Genomic DNA, 13,194 nt, shown 5'->3' on the forward strand with positions numbered 1-13,194 from the left:
ACGAAGAGGACATAAAAGCCGCGCTACCTGGCCTCAGCCCAGTTGAAGACTAGCCAATCTGCCGACTTCTAGAGTAGTATCTAGGTTAGGCACTTGTATAGCAGCGATTTAGGAACTGTATTACTTCCCTTGTATTAGAATTGTCGCACTGATTAGATTCTTATTTGCATGTCACCCTTCGCTTCCAACACATCATTGTAAATTCTCAAAGTTAAATATTGCCATTTATTTTCTGTAAATAAAATTCATTAACACGATTTTCTTGAATTGTTGTCTAACGATCAGAGAAATGGTTCTCTAGTGACCCCCATATTCCACGAGTAGGCGCGCCACAACACTGGCAACGAGATGGTCAACGGATCCCACAGCGATAGCCACCACTGATTTTATGTTTTCTTTTTGTGGGTTTCTCTGTTTTGCTGGTGCCTTAATTCTACATTTAAAATGTATTCCAAATTTTTATATTTCCAGATTTCCAGAAGGCTTTCGATACCGTTCCTCACATGCGTCTTCTAATGAAATTAATTAACTGTGGTGTATTGTCTCAGGTCTGTAACTGGGTTCGTGATTTCCTGTCAGAAAGGCCACAGTCTGTAATGATCCACGGCATGTCATCGAGTGATACAGAAGCAACATCTGACGTTTCCCAAGGAGGTGTTATAGACCTTGTGTTGGTCCTACATAAACCATTTAGGAGACAATCTGAGGAACCCTTTTAAATTGTTTGCAGATGATTCTGTCATTTACCGCCATGTAAATTCATCGGAAGATCAAAACGTATTGTGAAATGATTTAGACAAGGGATCTGTGTGGGTTAAAAATTGGCAATTGACTCTAAATCAGTAAAAGTGTGAAGTCCTCTACATGAGCACAAAAAATAATCCGTTAAATTCCAGTTACACGATAAATCACATATTTAAAGGCTGTAAACTCAAGTCAATACTTTAGGATTACAGTTACCTTTAATTTAAACAGGAACGATCACGTAAGCAATGTTATGTGGAAATCAAGCCAGAGACTACGATTTATTGGCAGAACACTCTGCACTTCTCCTGTTCTCCCTCTCCTGGAGTACTGCTGTGCGGTGTGAATCAGCATCAGGAGAAGGGAGGAAATGTTTAACGTCCCATCGACAGCGAAGTCATTAAACACGAAACAAAAGCTTGGATTAGGGAAGGATGAAAAAGGGAATCGCCTTTGTCCTTTCAAAGAAACCGTCCCAGAATTTTCCTGAAGCGATATAGGAAAATCACAGAAAACGCAGCCCAGGCTGCCCGGACGTGTGTTGGAACCGTCGTCCTCCCAAACTAGTGTGTTGACTACTGCCCCACATCGCTCGGTGGGCCGCACGAGATAAGATGATGGATATCATCGAAAAAGTTCAAAGATGAGTGGCACGTTTTGTAATATCGCAAAGTGATGGAGAGAATGCCACGGGTATGATAACGCGAGATGTCGAGACAATCACTAAACCAAAGATGTTTCTCGTTGTTGCAGGAGTTTCTCATGAAATTTCAGTCACCTACTGTATCCTGGTAGTGTAAAAATATTTTTTGCTGCCCAACTACAAGGTAAAAATGATCAGCATAGTAAAATGAGACAACTCAGAGGTCGCACGGAAACATTTAAGTGTTCGTTTTTCCCGCGCGCTGTTCGATAGTCGAACGTTACAGCAGTTACTTATGGGTGGTTCGATGAAGCTTCTGCGAGGCACTTAATTGTGAACTGCAGAGTAATCATGTGGTTGTAGATGTATATGTGTTCTGTTTGCTAGAGACTCTTCCGTCCGATCACACAGCTTGTCTAATGTTCCACATGCTTGTACAGGTGGGAGTGCATAACTGTATCTAATGCTCTCTGGAACAAATGAAAAACGACCAGAATCTGGAAGCCTATTTCTACTGGCTGCTCGGTATCGGCGACGAACAGGGCGTGCAACGTCTCGCAACCCATATTGTTTTCTGTAGAGGAGATTTTCTGTCTCCAGAAATGTCATATGCACTTCTCAAGCTTTTTTGAGATATCGAGGGTTAAAATTCTTCGAGCCTGCTGAGTAGGCGCTAGCGCAACCGCTTATGCCTCCAGAATAGAAGTTCGCCCATACTGCGCTGGAGTCTAATTTTTTTTCTGTTTTTCTAACAAACAAACACATGATGATTCTTGGTAGCGCTTCCATTTCAAAAGTACCGCAAACGTATCATCATAGTCTTCTGAGATGAACGAGGGCACCGAGCTGTCTTGAACCGTTAAATGACGGCTTGACCATTCTGTAACGACCGTACGCATCACTACTCAGTTCTTTAATACCTTCCACTTTCATCGTCCTTTATTAAGAGTGGCTAACCGCGATATTAAATGACATGATCTTGCTTGAGCCTTGAGTGGCTACGGATTCGCAAACTATAATAAAATTTACACTTCAAGGACACTGTTTACCTAAATTTGACTCTTTTATAAATACACTCCTGGAAATGGAAAAAAGAACACATTGACACCGGTGTGTCAGACCCACCATACTTGCACCGGACACTGCGAGAGGGCTGTACAAGCAATGATCACACGCACGGCACAGCGGACACACCAGGAACCGCGGTGTTGGCCGTCGAATGGCGCTAGCTGCGCAGCATTTGTGCACCGCCGCCGTCAGTGTCAGCCAGTTTGCCGTGGCATACGGAGCTCCATCGCAGTCTTTAACACTGGTAGCATGCCGCGACAGCGTGGACGTGAACCGTATGTGCAGTTGACGGACTTTGAGCGAGGGCGTATAGTGGGCATGCGGGAGGCCGGGTGGACGTACCGCCGAATTGCTCAACACGTGGGGCGTGAGGTCTCCACAGTACATCGATGTTGTCGCCAGTGGTCGGCGGAAGGTGCACGTGCCCGTCGACCTGGGACCGGACCGCAGCGACGCACGGATGCACGCCAAGACCGTAGGATCCTACGCAGTGCCGTAGGGGACCGCACCGCCACTTCCCAGCAAATTAGGGACACTGTTGCTCCTGGGGTATCGGCGAGGACCATTCGCAACCGTCTCCATGAAGCTGGGCTACGGTCCCGCACACCGTTAGGCCGTCTTCCGCTCACGCCCCAACATCGTGCAGCCCGCCTCCAGTGGTGTCGCGACAGGCGTGAATGGAGGGACGAATGGAGACGTGTCGTCTTCAGCGATGAGAGTCGCTTCCGCCTTGGTGCCAATGATGGTCGTATGCGTGTTTGGCGCCGTGCAGGTGAGCGCCACAATCAGGACTGCATACGACCGAGGCACACAGGGCCAACACCCGGCATCATGGTGTGGGGAGCGATCTTCTACACTGGCCGTACACCACTGGTGATCGTCGAGGGGACACTGAATACTGCGCGGTACATCCAAACCGTCATCGAACCCATCGTTCTACCATTCCTAGACCGGCAAGGGAACTTGCTGTTCCAACAGGACAATGCACGTCCGCATGTATCCCGTGCCACCCAACGTGCTCTAGAAGGTGTAAGTCAACTACCCTGGCCAGCAAGATCTCCGGATCTGTCCCCCATTGAGCATGTTTGGGACTGGATGAAGCGTCGTCTCACGCGGTCTGCACGTCCAGCACGAACGCTGGTCCAACTGAGGCGCCAGGTGGAAATGGCATGGGAAGCCGTTCCACAGGACTACATCCAGCATCTCTACGATCGTCTCCATGGGAGAATAGCAGCCTGCATTGCTGCGAAAGGTGGATATACACTGTACTAGTGCCGACATTGTGCATGCTCTGTTGCCTGTGTCTATGTGCCTGTGGTTCTGTCAGTGTGATCATGTGATGTATCTGACCCCAGGAATGTGTCAATAAAGTTTCCCCTTCCTGGGACAATGAATTCACGGTGTTCTTATTTCAATTTCCAGGAGTGTATTAACCATATGTAAACTTGTTTTAGTATTAAGGGTATCGTAATAGTACCGGAGACATTATGGGAAACATAGGTGGGATCGTCCACTCCGTAAACAACATTTAACGTCTTACTTCACTCTCCCCTTTAATTGTCATTTGATGATTAGATTTTTCTACAAAAATACAGTACCAGTATTTAATACTGAGACAGGAACGAATACTAACTCATTTCGAGTCATTTACTTCCGAAAATAAATAATTCTGGCTTCTAAATTAGCTCGTCACTCCTGAATGGACATATTTTGAAAATAGTTCTGTCCATTGCAAATGAAAATTCAATGAATTTATATTTGAATAAATGCGACCTTAGTTTCTAGGAGTACCAGAATGAAACGTTCAAGAGAATGGACATCTGTCATTCACCAATCATTCTACTAAACCTTTCGAACAAAATTAGGGAAATTTATGTAGCTTAGCTGCTTTGGGCGTTGAAGCAATTCGACAGCGGCGCTTGAAAATTTGTGACCGTACCGGGGCTTGGAACCGGGATCTCCACTTTTCATGAACAGTCCCACTGATCGGCTGGTCATTCGGACAGTACGCTTAAATTCTTAACTGCTTCTCACCACTTATGTTGTGACCCCGTTCATTTCCGCCTATGCCCAGAGCATAGCTGTATTCCCGCAAAGAGACAAACAATGGTGTGCACCGGCATCGAAGTAATCGTATACTCCGCCGAGGACATGACTGGAACAGACACCACAGATATAATAGTATAGACACGCCTTAATGAGCAATAAGGCTATTCCAACGTGGACGCATACGTGCACTGACTCCTTTGAGGGAATACAGCGAGGCTGCAAGCAAAGGGGAGAATGAATGGAGTCACAGCATCAGTGCTGGGTTCAAAAGGCTCTGAGTACTATGGGACTTAACTTCTGAGGTCATCAGTCCTCTACAACTTAGAACTACTTAAACCTAAGAACATCACAAACATCCATGCCCGAGACAGGATTCGAACCTGCGACCGTAGCGGTAGCACGGTTCCAGACTGAAGCGCCTAGAACCGCTCGGCCCCACAAGCAGGCTTCAGTGGTGGGCCCCACTAAGGAATCTCAGTTGGACGTACAGGGCGACCAGATTGACAAGGAGGTAAACACGTCCGTTCGCGAGAAATAAAAAATTCGAGTTTATTTATTTTATTTTATTTTACACGTCTAGTTCCGCAGGAACAAATTGAGAAGCAAATCTTCAATGTCTGAAACGTAGCAGTACGTGAAATTACAGCGTTAAAGTAATAACAGATAAAATAAAATATTTATGAACCCAAAAAAGACAAGTCGTTAGTTTAAGTAAACGCAATCAACAATGTAACACAGGAATCAGCTTAATTTTTCAAGGAACTCATTAACGGAATAGAAAGAGTGACCCATGAGGAAACTCTTCAGTTTCGATTTGAAAGCGTGTGGATTACGGCTAAGATTTTTGAATTCTTGTAGTAGCAGATTTAAAATGGTTGCAGCAGTATATTGCACACCTTTCTGCACAAGAATCAAGGAAGTGCATTTCAAATGCAGATTGGATTTCTGCCGAGTATTAACTGAGTGAAAGCTACTAATTCTTGGGAATAAGTTGGTACCGTTAACAAGAAATGACAGTAAAGAACATATACATTGAGAGGCCAATGTCAAAATACCCAGACTAGTGAACAGGGGTCGCCAAGAGTTTCGCGAACTAACACCACTTACTGCCCGAATCGCCCGTTTCTGGGAGCCAAAAATATCCTTTGAGAATAAGAAGAGTTACCCAAAATATAATAATATACGACATATGCGATTGAAAATCAGCGAAGTAGACTAATTTTCGTGTCGATCACTTACTTCAGATACCGTCTGAATAGTAAAAATGGCAGCATTAAATTTTTGAACAAGATCCTGAACGTGGGCTTTCCACGACAGTTTATTATGTATCTCAACACCCAGAAATTTGAACTGTTCAGTTTCACTAATGATATGCCCATTTTGTGAAATTGAAACCTCGAGTTTTGTTGAGTTGTGTGTTAGAAACTTTGAAAACTGAGTCTTACTATAATTTATCGGTAGTTTATTTTCTGCAAGCCATGAACTTACGTCATGAACAGCACTATTTGAAAAAGAGCTAATGTTACACACAACATCCTTTACTACCAAGCTGGAGTCATCACCAAACAGAAAGATTTTAAAATTACCTGTAATATTAGAAGGCATATCATTTTCAGGCACACGTTTTCAAGTGCAACTGTTGACTATTTCAACGCCCAAATCGGTCTCTTTTAATTCGGTTAATAATGTCTTTAAGCTCCTCCGTCAATATGTGGTGATGTCAGAATTCGTAATAATTTTGAAATTCAGTATGAATAGTATTAACGGATGTTCTGGACTAAGCACTAACATTTCAGGTGCTGAAGCATCCCCACCTGTTTTTTTTTTTACTTTATTGTTATTTTAACACCTGAACAATCAGGTAGGCTGGCAGCGGCATGCTACGCCCCTCTTCAGCCACAGAGTTGACAATAACCGTACAATAATGGAGAATTAAAATGAACATAGTGACGGACAAAAAATAGTGGTCACAGACACACAAAAAACACGGAGCCATTCACACTCGACGAGAAAGACACTGAAAACACGTTGACACGGCGCACATAACACTGATGAATCCGATGGCACAAGTGAACGTAGAAGCGTGACGGCGGACACTAAAAACACAAAACGACGTCACACACACGAGACACAGATGGCGATGATCTCCGGCGCGCGAAAGTCCACATAGCGTGTGCGAGTCCGGGGACCTGCCAAGAGGGGAAGAAGGGTGAGGGAGGGTGGAGAGGGTGGAGAGGGGAGAACAGAGATGCCAATGGCTGAGGATATGGGAGGAGGAGTAGAAGGACATGGGAGGGGAGGCCCGGGGGAGGAGTGGGGAGGAGGAGGGATGGAGGGTGCCAAAAGGAACAGATACAGGAAGAGGGAGGGAGGATCAAAGTTGGTAGGAGGGGTAGATGGAGGGGAGGAGGACATCATCAGGGAGGGGGAGCTGGCGGAAGCCACCTTGGGAGAGGGTAAGGAGGGAGGAGAGATGGAGACCGGGTGGGACGTGGGAATACAGGCGCGGCAGCGGGCGGGGGTGGGAGAGGATCGGGGAGACGAGTGGGTGAGGAGGATCGAGTTTACGGGAGGTGTAATGGATCCGTATCCTTTCAAGGAAAAGGAGGAGGTGGGGGAAGGGTATGAGATCGTACAGGATCTGTGTAGGGCAGGGGAGACGGATGCGATACGCGAGGCGGAGAGCATGGCGTTCAAGGATTTGGAGGGATTTATGAAAGGTAGGTGGGGCGGAGATCCAAGCCGGATGGGCATAACAAAGGATAGGGCGGATGAGGGATTTATAGGTGTGGAGGATGGTGGAGGGGTCCAGACCCCACGTACGGCCGGAGAGGAGCTTGAGGAGACTGAGTTGGGAGCGTGCCTTGGCTTGGATTGTCCGGAGGCGGGGAGTCCAGGAGAGGCGACGGTCGAGGGTGACGCCAAGGTACTCAAGGGTGGGAGTGAGGGCGATAGGACGGCCACAGATGGTGAGATAGAAATCAAGGAGGCGGAAGGAAGGGGTGGTTTTGCCTACAATGATCGCCTGGGTTTTAGAGGGATTGACCTCGAGCAACCACTGGTTGCACCAAGCGGTGAACCGGTCAAGATGGGATTGGAGAAGGTGTTGGGAGCGCTGGAGGGTGGGCGCAAGGGCAAGGAAGGCGGTGTCATCGGCAAACTGGAGAAGGTGGACGGGGGCTGGCGGCGGCGGCATGTCCGCCGTGTACAAAAGGTACAGAAGGGGGGAGAGGACGGAGCCTTGGGGTACACCAGCAGAGGGGAAAAAGGTGTAGGAATCTGTGTTATGGATGGTGACATAGGAAGGACGGTGGGAGAGAAAGGAGCCGATCAGACGGACATAGTTAATGGGAAGGGCGAAGGTTTGGAGCTTGAAGAGGAGACCGGAATGCCATACATGGTCATAAGCACGTTCGAGGTCCAGGGAGAGGAAGATAGCAGAGCGACAGGAATTAAGCTGTTTGGAAAGGAGATGAGTGAGGTGAAGGAGAAGGTCGTCGGAAGAGAAGGATGGCCGAAAGCCACACTGGGTAATGGGAAGGAGGCGGTGCTGGCAGAGATGCTGGTGGATGCGTCGGGTGAGGATAGATTCCAGGACCTTGCTGAAGACCGAGGTAAGGCTGATCGGACGGTAGGAGTAGACGGCGGACGGCGGTTTGCCAGGTTTAAGGAACATGAGGATACGGGAGGTTTTCCACAGGTCGGGGTAGTAACTGGTGGACAGGACTACATTGTAGAGCCTGGCCAGGGTGGAGAGGAAAGAGACAGGAGCTTCACGAAGGTGACGGTAGGTGACACGATCGTGACCAGGAGCGGTGTTGCGTTTTGTGCGGAGTGCATCAATGAGATCCTGTGTAGTGATAAGGGCATTGAGTTCCGTGTGTGCAATGTTGTCCAAGTACTGGAAACCACGAGCGAGGGGAGGGACAGAGGTGTCAGTTTGATCGCGGATATCCGGGAACAGGGAGTAATCGAACTGGGGATCATCGGGGATGGAAAATACATCGGAGAGGTAGGAGGCAAAGTGATTGGCCTTACTAATGGTGTCAGGGAAAGGGTGATCATCATGGACAAGAGCATAATAGGGGGAGGGTTTAGTTCCGGTAAGGCAACGGAAGGCCGGCCAGAACTTGGACGAGTTGATTGGTAGGGTAGCATTTAAACGGGTGCATGTCTGTCGCCAGTCCTGGCGTTTCTTAGCTGCGAGCAAATTACGAATGTGTCGCTGGAGTTGCCGGTGGTGTCGTAGTGTGTCCGGGTCACGTGTGCGGAGGAAGGCATGGTAGAGACGACGGGATTCACGGAGGAGGAGGACGGCCTGTGGGGGTAAGGTAGGACGGTGGGGGTGGACGGCGACGGTAGGGACATGGGCCTCCATGGCCTCAGACAGGGTCTGCTGGAGAAAGGAGGCGGCATGGGTGACATCATCAGGGTGGTGGTAGGTGAAGGGGTGGCTATCAACCTGGGTGGAAAGGGTATCCTGGTAGGCATTCCAGTTGGCACGGGAATAGTCATGGACATACATAGGGGAGGGTCATTACGAGGGTCGGGGTGGGGGCGACGACCGTCTGAAATGGTGAGGAGGACAGGGAGATGGTCGCTACCAATAGGCTCCAGGACATCCACCGTTATGCGGCCAAGGAGGTTGGGGGAGGAGAGGATAACATCAGGAGTGGAGTTGGATTCGGGACGGGTGTGCTGGGGGATGGGGATGAGGTCGCCTTGAAGGGAGGAGAGGAACCGATGCCACCGCCGTAACTGGGCAGCGGAACACTATGGATGTTGAGGTCGGCGGCGATCACATAGGAGGAGAAGGGACGGTCGATGTGGGAGAGGTAGTCGAAAGGAATAGGGGCGTTGGGGCGGACATATATGGTGGCGCAGGAAATGGTAAGGCCGGGTAAGAAGAGACTAAGGATCAGGTGTCCGGTGGGGTCGGGAAGGAGAGGTTGGAGCCGAATGGGGATCTGGCGGTAGTGACCAATGGCAACTCCGCCACGCGCAATTGGGAGGGGATTATCGGAGCGGTGGATGAGATAGGGTGAGGTGTTGATGGAGTGGTGGGGTTGGAAGAAGGTTTCATTGAGGAGGAAGGCGTCCACGCGGTGGGTGGCAAGGGTGTGCAGGAAGTGGTTCTTGTTGGCGGGAAGGGAGCGGAATTGTTGAAAAGGATACATTGCTGTCGTGCCATGACAGGGATTTAGACGAGGGTGTCAAGACGGGAGAAGATGAAATGGGCCTGGTTGTTGGAGTAGGTGGCGTACATTTTGAGTTGGAAAATGGAACGGGCGGCGAGGGAGATCTGTTGGAAGGTGTGGGGGCGCTGAAAGGGATAAACATTCTGAAGGACGATGGTGAGGAACCTGATGATGTCCTCAGCGGTGGGGGGGGGGGGACGAAGGGAATTCCCAGGAGGGGTGGGGGCGTCCAGAGGACGGACAGGGACGGTGTGTTCAGGAGTGGTCGGAGGGGGTCGGGCTTTACACTTTTGGGAGTAGGTGGGATGGGGGAGATTGCAGGTATTGCAGGAGGGAGGGGATTGAAGGTTAGGGCACTGCTAGAGGAAGTGCGCTTGTGTACAATGCGGGCAGGTGGGGGCCTCGCGGCACTCAGCTGTTGGGTGTGCATTATAGCGCAGACACCTCTGGCAGCGCAGGGATTGAGGAGGGGAACGGGAGGGGTCGACCTTGTAGCGCTGGTTGAAGAGGAGGGCACCCTCCTTCAGGTGACGGTCAATGGAGGGGGCGTCCTCGGGGAAAACCCGCATAAGGCGAGTGGGGCCGGCCGAGTTGAAAATGCGGCGGACCGCCCGCACCTCCAGCGTGGGATGCGCCTTGAGCTCCGCCAACACCTCCTCCTCCGTAATCGTCGGACTGAGCCGAGTGATCACGGTGGTGAGGGTTGGCGGGCGACGCAGGGGTTGGGGTTGGCGGGTAGGAGATGGAGAAGGAGCAGGGGTGAGGGAGGCATTGGGGCCAAAACGGGTGATGGGGAGGCGGGAGAGGATGTCAGTATGGAGGGTTGGGCTGGGGGAGGAGATGAGAACAGAATCCCGTCTGGGAGTGAGGAGAGAGATGGGGGCACCAGGGAAGTGTTGGCGGAGGAGGAGGGAGAGATTCCAGGCCTCGAGAAGGGAAGGATCGGGACGGGAGAGGAGGTACTTGTATAAAGAGGGGGAGGAGGAGGAGGAGGAGGAGGAGGAGGAGGCGGAGGGAGCAGGGCCAGGTGGGGTGACATCCATGGCACCCTGGGGGGGGGGAAGGAGGACGGGGCGGGGCCTTTTTGGGAGCGGAGGAGGTGGTGGTGCCACTAGAGCGTTTTATGGCGGCAGAAGGGCGGGTGGTGATATGAGGGACGGGAGCTATAGGGAGGTGGTGGGAAGGGACAGGTCCCGGCGTGGACGCAGCAGTCGGCGCCGGAGATGGTGACGGTGAAGGCGACGGCGACGGCGACGGTGGCGGCGGTGATGGCGAAGGCGATGGGGAGAGCTGGGCATGGACAGTGGTGGCCCGACGGGCTACCACCCTAGCTGGAGCGGCAGTGACAGGCTGGGGGAGTGGGGGGAAAGGATCAGATGGAGAGGAGCGGGAGGAAGAAGCTGGAGAGGGGGCGACAAAGAGCGAGGGCGAAGGGAGAGTGAGAAGAGGTGGGATAATAGGAGGGGGGTGTGACTGGGCACACGATGTGATAGTGGTGGTGGCGGCGGAAGGGGAAGTATAAACTATGGCTGTGGTGGTAGTGGTGGCGGTGGTGGTGGGGCTGGGGGCGGACATGACGACAGGGAGAAACAATAACGCACAGGTCGAAAAAGAAAGGACACAAACTGGGGACAGACGAAGACGGACGAAGACGGACGAAGACCAGGGACGGCAACGGCGACGGCGACGGCGGGGGGCAAGAACGCCGCAGCTGCTGCTGCTGCTGCTGCTGCCGCGGACGGGGCCGGTGCCGGGGCCGGGGCTGCTGCTGCTGCTGCTGCTGCTGCTGGCTGGCTGGCTGGCTGGCTGGACCGCTGCTGCTGCTGCTGCTGCAGGAGGACTGTCTGGCTGCTGCCGGCTGGACCGCCGCTGCAGACCGGGACTGGGACCGCTGCTGCTGCTGCTGCTGCTGCTGGACAGCTGGACGGCTGGACGGCTGGCTGGCTGGAACCTGCAATACACATAACGCTTCGATTACAACCGAAAGGTCAATCGAAGGGCGTTATCCTTCCGGATTACCGCCGAAGATGTCCCGAACTCTCTTGTGGTTCCCTTTTTAGGTACTCTACGTCGACGTCTGCTCGTAGATACGTATCCCCGGTAGGTTTTCCGACTTTACTTCCCTACGTGACAGGGACGACTCTTCGATGAGGTGCGGCCTTGTGTTTTGCTATTACTGCGAGTCTAGTAAATATCGCTTTTATTTAGTAATTTTCCCGGCTAAAACTCTCCCCTTTTATGATTAAGACAGCTTGCGCCACCTTTCGGAGGGAGTGGGGACTTCAAAGAGTCACAAAAGCTCATATTAAGCAGTCTGTAAAACACGTAAACTTTCACTGCAGTTAGCGTGTTAGTTAATGCCTACGCTTTCAGCTAGATGGTGCTGACTTACTGCTGAATAGCTTTGGTTCCGTAAGACCTTCACTGATTAGTGCTGGGTAAAAGAAATAAGTAAAACACTCTTGTATTTCACTTTCACTTTCACTCTATATTCAAGGATTAAGATGGTGATGGATGATGGTCTATTTAAAAGGTTCCTAGCATGGAGGAGTCTAAATAGTCCGCAAATGCCGATATGCACGCGCTCTACGTCCAGATTCGCAACTAACGGCACACGACACTTTCAAAAGTCCACATTTTAATATCTGAATACCGGTACCTCTGAATTCACTCGCATCAGCAGATAATTTGAGTTTCTGTCGCCTATATGTCCGTAAAGTTCCAATCTAGCACTAAAGTCCTAAAATCCCATTAATACTCCGTTGCTACCAACAGTCAGAGATCGTACACTACATCACTTTTAATCTCCGTAATATTCTAACAGTTTATCGTGAATCTTAACACGATAAAGTCCAATCCAATTATTGTCTCGCTGACTGACACGGGTTCCCCACCCTTTAACGAAACAACCAGGGAATAAAAGCGGCAATAATGACGATCAAACCTTTTTATAGGTTTTTCATCACAAGAGTTTAACGTCACTGCCTTCTCCATGACGGAGCTTCCGTGGCTTTTCTGTACTTAGACGTTAAACTACTTGCTGATATACTATAATTTTGATCTGCAATTACCGAACTCTGATTCTATACTATTTTCACCTCTCAAAATTCTATTCGTAATTTTAAATTGTTCTTTCTATAGCTTTTATCACTGTAAGCTTAACCGAGGTGTTACAGTACCCATTCCACAGGGCCTGCGCATATTATCCATTTTGAAGAAAACTAATTTACCGCTTGCTGTTGCACCGAGGAGCAAAGGTTGGCGACAAATCGATCGTTCATGTAGCGCGTTCTCATATGACAGCCCAGATCTCGTTCACTATGTCTGATACAAATACAGGTCCACAAAGCATAGATACTTTTTTAATGCTACTCTTGAAGGTAATTCATTTCGCTCTATGAGACGCCAATAAGTGACGTCATGGCTAGTGTGGTGACGCGGGCGATGTACCACAACTACGATAGACGTGCCGAAGGGAGCGTATCTGACAAG

The sequence above is a fragment of the Schistocerca nitens genome, chromosome 6 (assembly GCF_023898315.1).
Source record: "Schistocerca nitens isolate TAMUIC-IGC-003100 chromosome 6, iqSchNite1.1, whole genome shotgun sequence".
NCBI lineage: Eukaryota > Metazoa > Arthropoda > Insecta > Orthoptera > Acrididae > Schistocerca > Schistocerca nitens.